The sequence below is a fragment of the Papio anubis genome, chromosome 5 (genome assembly GCF_008728515.1).
Source record: "Papio anubis isolate 15944 chromosome 5, Panubis1.0, whole genome shotgun sequence".
Lineage (NCBI taxonomy): Eukaryota > Metazoa > Chordata > Mammalia > Primates > Cercopithecidae > Papio > Papio anubis.
In genome coordinates, this window is record NC_044980.1 from 109,772,713 (window position 1) to 109,789,802 (window position 17,090).

Here is a 17,090-nt window from a genome sequence, read left to right on the forward strand (position 1 = left end):
AAAATTCCTAAACCTAATAAAAGGCATCTATAAAACAAATCTGCAGCTAATAGCATGCTTAATGGTGAAAGAATGAATAATTTACCTCTAAAATCACTAAAAAAACAAGGATGGCTGGGCGCAGTGATTCACGCCTGTAATCCCAGCACTTTGGGAGGCCAAGGCGGGCAGATCACAAGGTCAGCAGATGGAGACCATCCTGGCTAACATGGCGAAACCCTGTCTCTACTAAAAATACAAAAAACTAGCCGGGCGAGGTGGCGGGCGCCTGTAGTCCCAGCTACTCCAGAGGCTGAGGCAGGAGAATGGCATGAACCCGGGAGGGAGAGCTTACAGTGAGCCCAGATCGCGCCACTGCACTCCAGCCTGGGTGACAGTGCGAGACTCCGTCTCAAACAAACAAACAACAAACAAACAGAAAAACAACAACAAAAAATAAAACAAGGATGGCCACTCTAGCCTCTGGTCCAATGTGAATAGAGCTGGTGAGAATGGACCTGTGTGTACCAGTGCACTCAAACTAGAAAAAGAAGTAAAAGGTATCTAGATGGGAAAGAAACAAATAAAACTGTTTCGTTTCTCAGACAACACGATAATCTGACGGAATGTATTAAAAAACGACTAAAGCTAATAAGTGAGTTCAAAGGCTGGGTGTGTTGGCTCACTTCTGTGGGACCAGCTCCTGCTGCTCAGAAGTCTGAGCCAAGAGGATTGCTTGAACCCAGGTGTTTGAGGTTGCAGTGGGCTATAATCATACCCCTGCACTCCAGCCTGCATAACAGAACAAGACCCTGTCTCAGAAACGAACTACAACAAAAAAATGAGTTAAGCAAGATTGCAAGATATCAGACCGATATACAAAATCAATTATACTTCTATACACTAGTAGTGAATATCCAGAAATTGAAATAAAGAGTACCATTTACACTAGCATCAAAACATGAAATACTCTGATACATCTGACAACATATGTACAAGACCCAAACCCAGGACACCGCAAAGCATTTCTAAGAGAAATTAAGGACGATCCACATAATGGAGAGCTCTACCATGTTCACCAGATGGAAGAAACAACATTGTTAAAATGTTAATCTCCCCAGATTAATCTATTGATTTATGCAATGCCAATCAAAATCCCAACAGTCTTCTTTGTAGGAATTGACAAACTGATTTAAAATTCATATGAAAATGCAAAGGATCTAGAACAGCCAGAACAGCACTGACAAAGTCATTATAGAAACGTAAATTACTTTCGGTGGGCGGGAGGAATTCAAAAGGGCAGGAGGAAACTTTAGAGTGATGGATATGTTCATTCTCTTAATTGTAGTGATAGTTTCACAGATGTACACCTATGTCAAAACTTACCAAATTGTACACATAAATAGGTATAGTTTTAAAAATGTGTCAATTATACCTCAATAAATCTGTTTTAAAAAGGAAGGAGTACATTAAGAAGCCTTTCACTGAGAAAGGTTTAAGAGGCATAGGAATTTCTAATGTTAGAACTTAGACACTAGGGTATACATGTGGGGATATGTGGAGGATGGAGACAGTTATCTCTGTCTCTTCAAATTATATATACCTTTTGATGGTTAACATTGATGCAGCTAGCCCTTTCCTACTATTATCGCTCTTCTCCAACCTTTTTCTTCCCATCTCTTCATTTGCATCCATGGAAGGAAAACATTTCTGAGCAGGCTTGTGATGGGTGAAAGATGTGAAGAATTGTTTTCTTGACAGGGACAACTATACTACTCCTTTCCTGTTCTTGGAAACCCACTGTGTATACACAAGTTATTTCAAACACAAGCCACTTTGGAGATTGACCCCATAAGTAGAAAGGATGAATGGATCATAACGAGGTTTCACAGGGGGCCTCAAACTAACTTATTTCCTTTTTCTTCCATCATCCCTCCATTTCTCTCTTTATTTATTCTGTCCTTTTTTTCTTTTCTCTTTTCTTTTAATATGGCTTTGAAGGAAACAAAAATGTTTTACCCCAAAATAAACTTCTCTGACATATTTTGAGATGGCTGTTCAGAAAGCCTGCACATGGAAGCAGCCCTGCAAAGCTGTCTTTTGTGGGGGAGATTTGCGTCTGTAGAGAATCTGCAGTGATGCATCCAGGCTTTCTGCAAGGGCCTCCCTTATCTGGATCTAGGAAAGATTAACTGAGAGTCTGACCCTTTAAAGGTCTGAAAAAAAACATTTGCCATCTATTCTCCCTAAGGGCTGCTACCTGTGAGATTTCCTCTGTATAAGAAGACCACTTTTGCTAGCCAGGCCTCCTCTTCTCCACCTCCCATATCTATCTTGCCACTATAATCTGATTTACCATCATAACCTGTTTTGGGCCATGCTCTGAGTTCCCATTCTTTACATAACCTCGAGATGGTATATACGCTTCTGTATCCCTTTGGGAGCTTCGGGTAACCACTCTGTGGTTTTTCTCATGCACATTAATAAATTTGTGTGCCATTTCTCCTATTAATCTTTTTTTTGTGTGTGTGCTGATTTTTCAGTGAACAACCTATGGCAAATTGTTGATAGATTGGGGAATGAGACGGTACAAAGTTGAATATATGTCTCTGTTTTCTAAATTACTTTATATTTAAATGTATACTTCATTCATGGATAAAATTTTCTCAGCCAGAAGAAATTTAGAAATGGAGATGTTCTTGAGTTGATAATGTTGGGGCTCAGAAACATACCCCAGAATACGGCACTTTGACATCCTGCACTTGATACCGGAAAGGGGTTCCAATCCAGACCCCAAGAAAGGGCTCTTGGATCTTGTACAACAATTCAAGGAAAGTCCATAGAGCAAAGTGAAAGCAAGTTTATTAGAAAAGTAAAGAAATAAAAGAATGGCTAATTCCTGATAGGATAGAGGTTCCTGATGAAAGAGCAGGATTGATGCCGCCCTGCGCCGCCGCCTGCCGCCGCCCGCGCCGTTTTTGCGCCTTTTTCTTTTTCGCCGCCATGCCGCCGCCGGATGAGCGCGCGCGCGCAGCGACCGGACGGATATTTTTGATGATGGATATAGATTTTATGAGTTCGAAGAGAGGATATCAGGAGCGAAGAGATATAGAGATGAAGAGAGCAGAAAGAATGATTAACTGATTACAGACTTGATTAACATCCTGACATGAGATTAGATAGATTTATAATCTCCTGTTCCCATTGCATTAATTTCTTTCCTTTCCCGCCTTCCTGCCCTTTTCTTTTTCTTCCTGTTTTCTTTTTCTTTTCATTTTTCCCCTTTTTCTTTTCATTTTTCCTTCCTTCCTTCCTTCCTTCCTTCCTTCCTTTCTTTTTCTTTCTTCTTTCTTTCTTTCTTTCTTTCTTTTCTCTTTCTTCTTTCTTCTTCTTCTTTCTCTTTTCTTTTCTTTTCTTTCTTTCTCTTGACAGAGTTTTGCTCTTGTCACCCAGGCTGGAGTGTGATGGCATGATCCCGGCTCACTGCAACCTTCACTTTCCAGGTTCCAGTTTATCTGCCTGTATGTGAGCCTCCACCTCCTGTAGCTAGGACTACAGGCCTGCACCACTACACCTGGCTAATTGTTTTCTATTTTTAGTAGAGACAGGGTTTCACGATGTTGGCCAGGCTAGTGTTGAACTCCTCTGACCTCAGGTGATCCACCTGCCTTGGCCTCCCAAAGTGTTGGGATTATAGGCATGAGCCACTGTACCTGGCGCTTATGTCTTGATTATATGCTAAACAAGGGGTGGATTATTTATGTGTTTCCTTTTTAGACCATATTGGGTAAATTCCTGACGTTGCCATGGCATTTGTAAATTGTCATGGCGTTGGTAGGAGTGTAGCAGTGAGGACAACCAGAGGTCACTCTCATGGCTATCTTGGTTTTGGTGGGTTTTAGCTGGCTTCTTTACTGCAACCTGTTTTATCAGCAAGGTCTTTATGATCTGTATCTTGTGCTGACTTCTCATCTCATCCTGTGACTTAGAATGCCCCAGCTGTCTAGGAATGCAGCCCATTACGTCTCAGGCTCATTTTATCCAGCTCCTGTTTAAGATGGAGTTGCTCTGGATCACATGCCTCTGACAAACTGAAGAAGATGCCACAAGGTCTCTGTGACCTTTTCTCCCAACCTTCCTGTCTCTCAATCTTCTGTCTGTCCCAAAGAACAGGATGAAGTTGTTCTCTGAAGTTCCTTATCTGCCTAAAGTCTGTACCTGCCAAAGAAGATGACAATTACCTCTAGCCTCTTCCTAAGTTTTCATTAACTGACCTCATATCACAGGAAGGAAGACCGAAGTCTGTCAACAAACCTGGACAGACATTTGTCACAAATCATTGTCCTCTCTGTGGCCCCAACAGACTTTGTCACAGGCCATTGTATGTTCTTCAAGCCTACTGAATTCCCCTAAATATCATTTACTCTCTCCCTAAAATTATCCACACTTCCCCTATCGTCCTTTTCCCTCAGAAGTTGGTTATATAAACCTGTGTGACCCACTGGGATTTTATATAATCACTCTGTGATTCTTTCCTGTACATGCTAATAGATTTGTGTGCCTTTTCTCTTATTAATCTACCTTTTGTGAGTTGATTTTTCCATGAACCTTCTGAGGACTCTTTACTCCTACAATAAACTACAATAAGTACTCCAATAATGTGGAAGGAAGATATTATCTTTACCTAAAATGACAAAGAATAATTAAAGCAGGTATTTTGAGGTTTCAAGGTCTAGATTTTTGCTTTTTCCAATTTGGTTTAAAATAAATACTCACTGCAACTAAAACCTTTTCTAACTCTTTTCTTTTGCCTAGATAAAAAAGAGAAAGTAAGTTTAATAAAAAAAAAATTAATCAGAAAATGAATACTGACTATAGTCTGAACATATTCCAGGGGATTTCAACTTGAAATTAACTTAAAATTCTATTACAGTATTAATATTTAGTATCCACATAGCACTATATTGCCCAGAGCTTCATAAGCATCTGAGTTATGCCGTTTTATCACTTTTCAAATTCCATTTATTCATTATCAAGTTCCAAGAATCTTGTTTAGTGACTAATATTTCATTCTACTGGATGGTACTCTGGTACTGAGAAGAGAAAATGTTTAGCTCCTTGAGCTATTTCTCTAGAGGAATATGGACTCTACTTCTATAGTTTACTGTGAAGAAGCTATATTTTTATGTTCATGTCACAGCTGTGCTAAGGCTTAAAAGAATAATTTGGCAACATGCTGACTCACCAAAGAGATTTTACAGTAGACACTGGCTTGTAAGGACTATGTGCTCTGGTAAAATTAAATAGTAAACGTATGCTTAGCATTCCCAGTGCTTCTGCCATGGGCCTTGTACTTCATTCTGTATTAAGGGCAGAGAGGGTTGGGAATTATTTTAGGCCCTGAGCAGTTCCACGAAGATGAAAGACACCATCAATAACATTATTCATGAAAAAATATGAAAGGTCATCTATCTCCCTTAAGGTTCATTTGGTGCACTTTTAATGAGTGATAGATGAACTGCAAAGGGTTTGTTGCAGAGGGGCTGTGCCCTGTAAAAGTTTGGATGAGTGCTGCTTCTCTGAAAGTTATCCACACATTTTTCTCAGTCTCGCTCCATCATGGATTTTCCAGCTGATGGCCTTCAGACTTTCTCATTTTCTTTCTTCATTTGCATTTTGGAAATCTTACTTCCTTCAGTGTTTTTTCTGCTAAGACATTTGTTTCCACACTTTTTCTTTTGATTGCCTGAGGTAAATGGAGGTTTCCTAGGGTTGAATCAATCCAAGTGACATATTGCTTAGGCCAAGGTTAACCTATCTTGATCTAGCCTTTTAACCATTTTAGCTGATTACTCTCCCCCATGTTCCATTCCTGCTTTCCTTCATTCCTTCTTCTATGACCTCTACTCCCTTCCACCTAATGTTTCCTGCCTCAGCTCCACCTTCTTATTTCCTCTACATTTCCAAACAATCTGGATTTACCTTCCTTTTCCAGTTTGTTATCTGTTTATTTATGGAGGAAAAGAGATAGGCAGGGTAGAGTCTTGCCCAGGACAGCCAAGAATTCTGCAGGGTCAAGTCACTGTAAAGGGAGGAGAATCTAAAAGCATAGAGAAACTTTCTTGGAGATGGGCAGGGCTTTGGTTTAAGGACCAAAAGCATGAGCTGGAACAACACAAGTGAGTGAGAATGGGAAAGGGCCAAGTCAGAGGAAAGTGTCACAGGCTATCAAACTGTTGAGACAGAAAGAAAGGAATTGGGAATGGGATGCCCATTCAAAATAAATGACATTTAGGAAAGAACCTGGTTCATCTCAAGCTATGAATGAGGTTAGGCTTGAGAGCCAAGGCAGTCTCATGGATAAAATCCAGACATGGGGATCTAGCTCTCAATCATCTGGGTCCCCAGGAAAGTCACTTAATTCAGGTATGCAGCTAATTGGGCTGCATTAAATGACTCACCTGCCCATGGTGGGCAAGATCTACAAGCTCATACTGGAGCTGGAAATGCCCAAGTGTCTGTAGGCAAATGGGGCCAAGGCCACAGAGTCTCTGGTTTCCCAGCTTTTGCTTTAACTCTTACACTTGTGGTAGGGTGCCAATACAGTAAGACCAAAATAAACGAAGCTCTACATGTTGGCGTTTGACAATCTTCACCATCTAGAAATCAAATACAGAGTCTATGAAACCAACTGAAGGAGGTCAAACTTACCAGGAGAAAGTAGTCATGAAAATATGTATTGAGTTTAGGTATTTCTAGAAGTGATTTAGAACTCAGCTCTTTTTTTTTTTTTTTTGTGGAATATATGCATTATTTTGTTCTTTGTAAGAAAAAGTGTCAACCAATTGCACATATAGCTCCTTGCTTAATGCGTCACTGTAAATATACACAGACATGTGTGTGCATTCTTGTGAGTATACTCATTTTTGTGTGGGCAGGCTCAGGCGTCATATGTGCAGTGGTGTGCATATTATAGCAACAGAACAGCTGCTTTTCAGAGCTCCCTTTCTTGATCAGTCATACTCGTGACAGATTTCTGTGATCCTTCTTAGAAAGTATTTAAGTTTTCCTGCCTACCCTGCCAAGCTCCCTAAGCTGCTATAGTTATTCTTGTTGCCCGTCCAGGGTTACTTCCTAGCACCTCACAGTCTAGGTCCTCATTTTCTAGTGCTGATTCAAAGTCAAAGTGAGTACCTAGAAGAGCGGGCACATCTAGTGCAAGACTGCCCTCAACGAAACTGAAACAGGGAATCCATTTGTGTTCAGTCTTGCTCCCCTGAACACCACGCTCTTCACTCAGCCTTCACACCCCTCACATGGTATTCTACTAAAAAAAAAAAAAAAAAAAAAATGTGAATTTAGAGACAGGGTTTAGCTATGTTGCCCAGGCTAGAGTGCTGAGGTTATTTACAGGTACAATCATCCTGCACTACAGCCTCGAACTCCTAGACTCAAGCAATCCTCCTGCTACTTAGTGTCCTAAGTAGCTGGGATTACAGGCACCTGCTACTGAGCCCAATCACAGTATTCTTTTTGTTTGTTTGTTTGTTTGTTTTTTTGAGACAGAGTCTCACTCTGTTGCCCAGGCTGGAGCGCAGTGGCATGATCTTGGCTCACTGCAACCTCTGCCTCCTGGATTCAAGTGATTCTCCTGCCTCAGCCTCCCAAGTAGCTGGGACTATAGGTGCGTGCCACTATGCCTAGCTAATTTTTTTTTTTTTTAGTAAGGACTGGGTTTCACCATGTTGGCCAGGATGGTCTCCATCTCTTGACTTCGTGATCAGCCTGCCTTGGCCTCTCAATGTGTTGGGATTACAGGTGTGAGTCACTGCACACGGCCCAGTCATAGTATTCTTGTTATTTCTCTTTCTTTTCTTCTTTTTCCCTTCCTCCTTTCCTTCCTTCCTTTTTTCCTTCCTTTCTTCTTTCTTTCTTCTCTCTTTTCTTTCTCTCTCTCTCTGTTTTTTCTCTCCCTCTGACACACACACATGCATGCGCACGCACGCGCGCACACACACACACACACACACACACACACACCCTTCCCAGTCCAGGGCTTTCAGGTTTCAGGGTTTTGATTTCTGCCAGGTAGTCTTAGGAAACTCTTTAGGGTAGGTATTCACTGACTTTGCAAAGTGCGTATGGATACCAACAGGTTGATAGATACTAACAGATTAAACATTTCCCTTCCTAGGTAATATATTTGCGTAACCTTAGATGCACTATCTTAACCAAAGACTGGCTCAAAGATGGAACTTAAAAACAGCAACAACAACAACAAACTGATGCTTAAGCGTGTAAGGGTTGGGGAGAGCAAATGTTTGAGGAAGACAAACCTTTGAGGGCCTCTGGTATCACGCCACAAAGGCCCAGTTGTCCATGATTGAAGTCAGCAGTGCAGAGACTCACCTGATCAAGGAGAAGATGCTGCTGCTTTAGAGCTATGAAGGACCCATTGCCCTCATCTGGTAAATCAGTATTGATCTGTCATGGTATCTCCTTGCAGTATAAATTGATAAAGGAGGATCATGCATTAAACCATCTGCTTCAAAGAGTTTAACTTTCTATAGGGGAGCAGTTCTAGGTTATGATCATAATGGATTATTAACTTGTTTTATGGTATATAAAACCAGGATAGTTTTCATTCTTCATGCCAGCATAGGCAGCTGTCTTTACCAATAAATCTTGGGAAGTTTTCCACTTTTGGGGACTCATCTGATTCAAAGCAGAACCGTTCTCGTAACTTCAGGAAAAAAATTAAAAATCTGCTCTATTTTAAATACCCTTAGAGCAAGACATATTGAAAAATCTTGTTTAGTATTACATGCCTAACATTATTTACAGTAAGAAAGTTCCTCCTAAGAGCTAACTCAAATCTTGCAACAATTTAAGCCACTTTCTGGGCATGGCTGAAGTGAGAGTTAAAAACTTTCATAAATCCCTTTTGCGGCGTGAGGGAAGTCAATACCTCTACAGAGAATTTAGGAGGATACAGTGTCCTTAGAACCTTTCTGGTCCTGACATCTATTCATTTGGAATACTTTTCTTGTGATCTTTTGGGATTCTGGGTCTCCTTATAAATGACTTCTGAAGAAGGGACAGACAGCAATAGGGTAACAGAGAGCAAAGAGACTCTGTATTATTTTTTGACTTTTCTGACCACTGTGAAATTGAGGATACATTGTTTTGGAAAAGAAATTCCTTGGGTGACTTCAGCCGTGTTAGTGGGGCAGGACTCCACTGAGTTCTCCACTGAAAAATAAGAGGGTTATGCTGGGTGGCTGATAAGATCTGGCCACTAGCTGCCGGTCCCCCAGTCATTTCCTGGCCTCTGCATTAACCTCAGCAATGCTTTTTCTGCAAATGCTTCCTCTACCAGGTTCCCCAGTCGGCAATGAGCTCAGGCAGCTCAATCCAGGGGTTGTATGAGGAGGCAGGCTTGCCTATGGGAGCCCGGCAGCAACCGTAGAAGAACTGATTAGCTTTTAATAGCAGACCTCCACCAGACAGGCAGGAGTCTAAAGAGTAAATAGAGGTGCTGGCCCTGGAATTTTTTTTAAAGGCCCCAGAGGGGTTTGTTCACCGGCGTTTGAATTTCTATAGAAAGGCTCTGTGAAGCTCTAAATTAAACCAAGCTGACCTCTTTCACAACCCAAGTTATTTACAGTTCACAGGTCTTTGGAGAGTTCTAGTTTGCATGCAGTTGAAAATAGGTCTCTGGTTGGCAAAGGTAGCCTACTGTGGGGCTATTTGCATTACACTACCTTGCTTTCCTTTGGTGTGGGAGAAAGCTCTGGAATGGAAGCCAAAAGATGTGGTCTAGTTGTAAACAAGCCTTTGTTTTTCAGCAAAGGAATGGCGCCGGTAGAAATAACCAAAAAAGAGCCAGCTACTAGAAAGCAAATAACTGAGTACTCTGTAATTAAATGCATTCCTCAGAATAATAACTAAGTAGTAGGAAGGAAACCGAGCAACACCCCCTCCCCACCACTGCAACTGATTTCCTTTGCAGCTTTAACAATCAGATCAGTCAAGAAAACTGGCACTGATTATAGCACTCAGTTTCCCCATTTTGCTCCATACTGGGAGAGTAATTAAGTTAAATTGCTTTCAGTGCCTGAGATCTGGTTTGTGTCAAAGTCAAATAAACTGCTGGTTCAGGTTTGTTCATCAGCACCTTGAACTTACCCCCTGGCCCTCACTTGTATAAAACCATGGCAAGGTTTTGTACCATGGCAAGTGTTGGATAGAGAGATCTTGAAACCCTACAAAAACCTCATTTCCTTTGGGAAATGTGGCATGTGTCTCTTTTCCAAGACTGGTAAACTTGGTTTGGCCAATATTTAGGAGAAACCTTTTGTGATCTATCAAATAAAAGAAGACAGCTTGCCAAGAGACAAGCCCGAGTTTAATCACAATTACTGAAAACTGAATTCATGGAAGAATAGTACAACAAAAGCTGTAATAGTCAGGTCTCTGAGCCCAAGCCAAGCCATCACATCCCCTGCGACTTGCACGTATATGCCTAGATGGTCTGAAATAACTGAAGAATCACAAAAGAAGTGAAAATGCCTTGCCCCTGCCTTAACCGATGACATTCCACCACAAAAGAAGTGAAAATGGCCGGTCCTTGCCTTAACTGATGACGTTCCACCACAAAAGAAGTGAAAATGGCCGGTCCTTGCACCACAAAAGAAGTGAAAATGGCCGGTCCTTGCCTTAAGTGATGACATTACCTTGTGAAAGTCCTTTTCCTGGCTCCTCCTGGCTCAAAAAGCTCCCCCACTGAGCACCTTGCAACCCCCACTCCTGCCTGCCAGAGAACTAATCCCCTTTGATTCTAATTTTCCTTTACCTACCCAAATCCTATAAAATGGCCCCACCCTTATCTCCCTTCGCTGACTCTCTTTTCGGACTCAGCCCGCCTGCACCCAGGTGGTTAAAAAGCTTTATTGCTCACATAAGGCCTGTTTGGTGGTCTCTTCACACGGACGCGCATGACAGTAATCTGGAATCAGGAGAAATGTGAAGGTAAAAAGATTGATACTTCATGTTTAGGAGACAATGATGTGATCTCATACTTCCCTCCCTTTCTTCTTTATCTCCAGCTGAGTCTAAAACACATCGTTCTCCCTCTTCTGGGTAGGTAAGTATACTAGGCATGGATATTGGTAGTGAAGGAAATAAAAATATTTTACTGCAAAATATACCTATCTGACTTATTTTGAGATGGTTGTTCAGAAGACCTGCAAAGCTGTCTTTTGTGGGAGACTCGATTTGCATCTGTAGAGAAAATCTGCATTAATGCAGCCAAGTTTTCTCTGAGACCTTCCCTTTTCTGGATCTAAGAAAGATTTAGGAGAGAAAGTGTGACACCTTTAAAGATCTGAAAGAAACATTCACTCTCTGTTCTCTCCGAGGGCTGCTCTCTATGAGATTTCATCTGTATAACAAGACTACCTTTGCTAGCCAGGCTCTTCTCCCCAGCCTACAACCTGTGTGGCTGCTGGAAACTGATTTGCCACCATACTCTGTTTTTGGCCATGTTCTCTGCTCCCATTCTTTCTGTAGCCTCAAGGTGGTACATAAGCTTCTGTACCCCACTAGGGGGTTGTGGTGATCACTCTGTGATTCTGTCCTATGTTCACATTGATAACTTTGTATGTCTTTTCTCCAATTAATCTGTCTTTTGTCAGTTTATTTTTCAACAAACCTTTAGAAGGCAAAGGGGAGGCTTCCTCTGGAAGGCTTCCCCTTGGCCCCTGTAATATTGATGGTGGTGTGTGTGTGTGTGTACAGGGAGTGGTTGGAGTGTGAAGGAGGGATGGCAGGTAAAAGGACTGCAAGAGAGAGAGAGAAGCCATAATTTGGGTCTTTAAGTGATTTGTGCTTTATCTGGAAACTATGACAAACATAAAGGAAAATGGCATGAAAAATACGTTCATGCAGAAGAATATATCATCAGTGCCTGATACATGGTAGACACCTAACATTCATGGAATGAATGAATGAATGGGTAGAATAGGATGGATGGACGGCGAGAAAGTCAACTTCAGGAGAAGAGAGTGCAGTCAATAAAGCATTCTGCTGGAAATAAAATTAATTGTCTATCTCCCACTGGGAAGAAAACCTTGGGCCATATTCCTTAGCAGTATAGCTAAATTTGGACAAACATAAATATTGTGTAAATAGATTATGTAGTGTAGATAAGCAAACCCTTTTATTCCCTATGTTAAAATTATACTCATTTCGGTTCAAGGCAACAATAATTTTATGCATACGATACAGAAGTTAAATTATAAAATGTAGAAATTGTAGTGTGCTCGTTTTCCATATAAAGTGTTAATTTGGGACATACATGCAGAAAATAAGATAGGTAGGCAGTGGAGAAAGTAGTGACCAAATGGATAGAAACAGAGCCCTAACTATGAGGGGAAAACAAGTCTATATTGCGTGTTTAACTGTTACACTGGAGGTATCTACATGGCTATACACAGTTTTTCTGAACCTGTGTAGGACTCTACTCAATCCTTAGCCATCCACATCAGATGTTCTCTCTCTGATGTTTTCTCTGATGCCCCAGGGCTTCTGGTATTGCATTGTGATTATTAGCCTTCTTTTTCAAGAGCAGGAATACAGTACATGGTAGCAGTCAGTAAGAGTTGGTTCATTATAGACCAGGAATTGTGCTAGTTTCCTTCAAATAAACCATCTTTTTAAAAATTTTATTTTTTTTTTTGAGACGGAGTCTCGCTCTGTCGCCAGAATGGAGTGCAGTGGCATGATCTTGGCTCACTGCAACCTCCGACTCCCTGGTTCAAGCAATTCTCCTGCCTCAGCCTCCTGAGTAGCTGGGATTACAGGCACGTACCACCATACCCAGCTAACTTTTGTATTTTTAGTAGAAATGGGGTTTCACCATGTTGGCCAGGATGTTCTTGGTCTCCTGACCTTGTGATCCACCCGCCTTACCCTCCCAAAATACTGGGATTACAAGCATGACCCACTGTTCCCTGCCTCAAATGAACCATCTTATATAATCCTTGCAATGACTCATTTATTCTCAATTTATATATGAGGGGACCTAGGGCTAGGAGAGTGTGTGATATGTGTGGTAAATGGTAAAGGCAAGCTTCAAACTGGAGGTTTCCTGATAGCAGGTTCACTGCTGTTTGCACCATAGCAACTCCATTTGCTAAAGCAGTGTTGAACAATAAAATAGTAATGCAAGTTATATGTTTAATTTTAAAATGTAGCCACATTACAAAATGTACCATATTTAAAGAAATAAAAAGAAGCAGGTGAAATTAATTTTTTAAATTAAATTAAATTTGAATTTTAATCAACATAGAATAAATATACATATTACAGGGTACATAGTGATGTTTTGATGCATATAATGAATAGTGATCAGATGAAGATAATTAGCATATCCTTCAGCTCAAACGTTGACCATTTTTTTTTTGTATTGGGAACATTCAGTATCCTCCTCCTAGCTATTTGGAACTATATAATATATTATTGTTGGCCGGGCGCGGTGGCTCACGCCTGTAATCCCAGCACTTTGGGAGACCGAGGCGGGCGGATTACAAGGTCAGGAGATCGAGACCACGGTGAAACCCCGTCTCTATTAAAAATACAAAAAATTAGCCGGGCGTGGTGGCGGGCGCCTGTAGTGCCAGCTACTCGGGAGGCTGAGGCAGGAGAATGGCGTGAACCCGGGAGGCGGAGCTTGCAGTGAGCCGAGATTGCGCCACTGCACTCCAGCCTGGGGCACAGAGCCAGACTCTGTCTCAAAAAAAAAAAAAAAAAAAATATATATATATATATATATATTATTGTTAACTTTTGTTGAAACATTTAAAATAGTTTAAGATGTACAGAAAAGTTGCAAAAATAATGCAGTGTTGGCATATACTCCACATCCTCTTTCTCCTAGTGTTGGCATCTTACATTTATTTAGTGTGTTTGTTACAATTAATAAAGCAATACTGATACTTTTATTTTTTTTGAGACAGGATCTTGCTGTGTTGCCCAGGCCAGAGTGTAGTGGTGCAATCACTATTTGCTGCAACCTTGACTTCCTGGGCTCAAGCAATCCTCCCACCTCAGCCTCCTTAGTAGTGAGGACCACAGGTGCATGCCATTATGCCCGGCTATTTTTTTTTTTTTTTCTTTAGAGACATGGTTTTCCCATGTTGCCCAGGTTGGTCTCGAACTCCTGAGCTCAAGCAATCTGCTTGCCTCAGCCATGCGAAGTGCTGGGATTACAGGCATGAGTCACCGTGCCCATCTCTGATACATTATTAACTAACATCCATATTTTATTCATATTACCTTTGGTTTTACCTAATGTCATTTTTCTGTTCCAGTATCCCATCTGAGATATCCATCATGTCTCCTTAGCTTCTTTAGACTTTGACAGTTTCTCAGACTTTTCTTGTTTTGATGACCTTGACAACTTAAGGGTACTGGTCAGATATTTTGTATAATGTCCTACCTATGGTCTGAATGTTTCTGCCACTACTCACCCCTACCTGCCCCTGCCCCATGATAAATTTATCTGTTAAAATCCTATACCCCAAGGTGATGGTATTAGCTGGTGTATTAGTCCATTTTCATGCTACTGTTAAAGACATACCCAAGACTGGGAAGAAAAAGAGATTTAATTGAATTTACAGTTCCACATGGCTGGGGAGGACTCAGAATTATGGCCGGAGGTGAACGGCACTTCTTACGTAGTGGTGGCAAGAGAAAATGAGGAAGATGTAAAAGCAGAAACCCTTGACAATCCATCAAATCTTGTGAGACTTATTCACTACCATGAGAACAGTATGGGGGAAGCTGCCCCCATGATTCAAATTATGTCCCACTGGGTCCCTCCCGCAACACTTGGGAATTATGGGAGTCCAATTCAAGTTAAGATTTGGGTGGGGACATAGAGCCAAGCCATATCAGCTGGTAAGACCTTTGGGAAGTGATTCAATCATGGGGCAGAGCCCTTACAAATGAGATTATTGCCCTTAACTAGGAAACTACAGAGAACTAGCTAGTCCCTTCTGCCATGTGAGAACACAATGGAAAGGTACCATCATTAATAAGGAAATAGGCCCTGACCAGACGCAGAATCTGTTGATGCCTTGATCTGGGACTTCTCAGTCTCCAGGACTATGAGCAATACATTTCCGTTGTCAATAAGCTACCCAGTTTATGATATTTTGTTATAACAGCCCAAATGAACTAAGATAGAATTTGTACCAGAAATGGAATGGTGCTGTAACAAATACCTGAAATGTGGAAATGGCTTTGGAACTGGGTAATAGAGAGAGACTGGGAGAGTTTTGAGGTGCATATCTAAGAAATCACAAAATCATAAACAGAATATTGGTAGGAATATAGACAGTAAAGTCCATTTTGATGATGTCTCAGATGGAAAAGAGGAACATTTGATTAGACACTGGAGAAAAGGCCATCCTTGCTGAAAAAGGGGCAAAGAACTTGGCTGAATTGTGTTCATGCCCCAGTATTTGTGGAAAAGATGGAACTTGTGACTGATAACATAGGAAATGAAGCTGAGGACATTTCTAAGTAAAGTGTTGATGTTGAGGGTGCAGCTTCAACTTGGCTTCTCTTGTTCTCTTGGAGGCAGATAGTAAAATGTAAGAAGAGTGAAATGATTTAAAGATGGGATTTTTAATCAAAAGAGAAGCAGAATGCAATGATTTGGAAAATTATCACTCTGTCCATATTTAAAGGAACTAGAAAGTATATTTGAGAGAGACCAGCAAAGTTATGGCCAAGCTGCTGTTTGATAAAGAGGAGATTAGTATGGAGTTGCCAAGTGGTAGTCATTCAGACAATGGAAGAGTAACAACGAAGGAAGTTTGGAGACCATCACTGATGCCCCTCTCATTGGAGGCCCAGAGTACAAAAGCCTGGGGAGCAGAATGATTTTAAAGGAGGGATCATGGACTTCTGTAGGACCTTGGTACTGGCTGCCCGGCACCCCTTCAAGGCTCTGCTCACTGCATTCTAGCTGACTGCTCCTTAGCCACCCAAGATTTTAGATCCAGTGGGCCCAGGTGCAGTGCAGGTACAATAACCACTCCTCAAGAGGGCACAAATGATAAACCCTGGCAGTGTATGGGTGGTGCCATCTCTATTGCCATACAGAATACATGAGCTGTGGAGTGTGGTTACCTCAACTTAGATTTAGAAGGATGGAGCCTCCTGGACCCTTGGGCACATGACCCAGACAGAGGGCCACTGTGGGGTTAGGCCACAACAAAGAGCCCCCACTAGGGCAATGACTAGTGGAGCCATGGGGGCAAGGCTGCCCCTGAAACCTCAGACTAGTAGAGTCTCCAGGTGTGATTCCAGCCTGGAAGAGCTTAAGGCACTTGGCTATAACCAGTAAGAGCTGTGGTGTGGGCTGTGCCCAGCAAAGCCATAGGGCAGGGCTACCTGGAGCTCTGGGGGCCCAACCCCTACTCCAATGTGTCTAGAGGGTGGAACATTGAGTCAAAGGTTATTCTTGAGACTTAAGATTTAATGTTGTTTGCCCTGCTGGGTTTCGGACTTACTTGGGACCTGCTATTCCTTTCTTCTTTTCTATTTCTCCCTTTTGGAATGGAATGTCTAGCCTGTATCTGTTCTACCCTTGTATTTTGGAAGCAAATAATGTATTTGACACTACACGTTCACAGCTAGAGGGCAATTTGCCCCAGGATGAACTGTACCCTAAGTCTCACATATATCTGATTTAGATGATATTTAAATGATGACCTTGATAATCTGGCTGAGCTAAGTGTTTGACAGGTTTCTCCACCATAAAGTTATACTCTCATTTCTTTCCATACTGTACTCTTTGGAAAGAAAAGTTAAGGGTGAGAGTTACTTCCTTGAGAGGGAAGAATCCCCATAGGTCATTTGAAATTCTTCATGGGAAATTTATTTAATCTTCCTCCTGTATTTATTGAAAAGTATTATTTATTTATAACAGTATAGATTCACGACTATTTAGTGAAACTAATGCAAACATGTATTTTATTTAACCCAATATATCCAAAATATTACCCTTTCCATTCATAATCAACATAAAATGTTTGAAG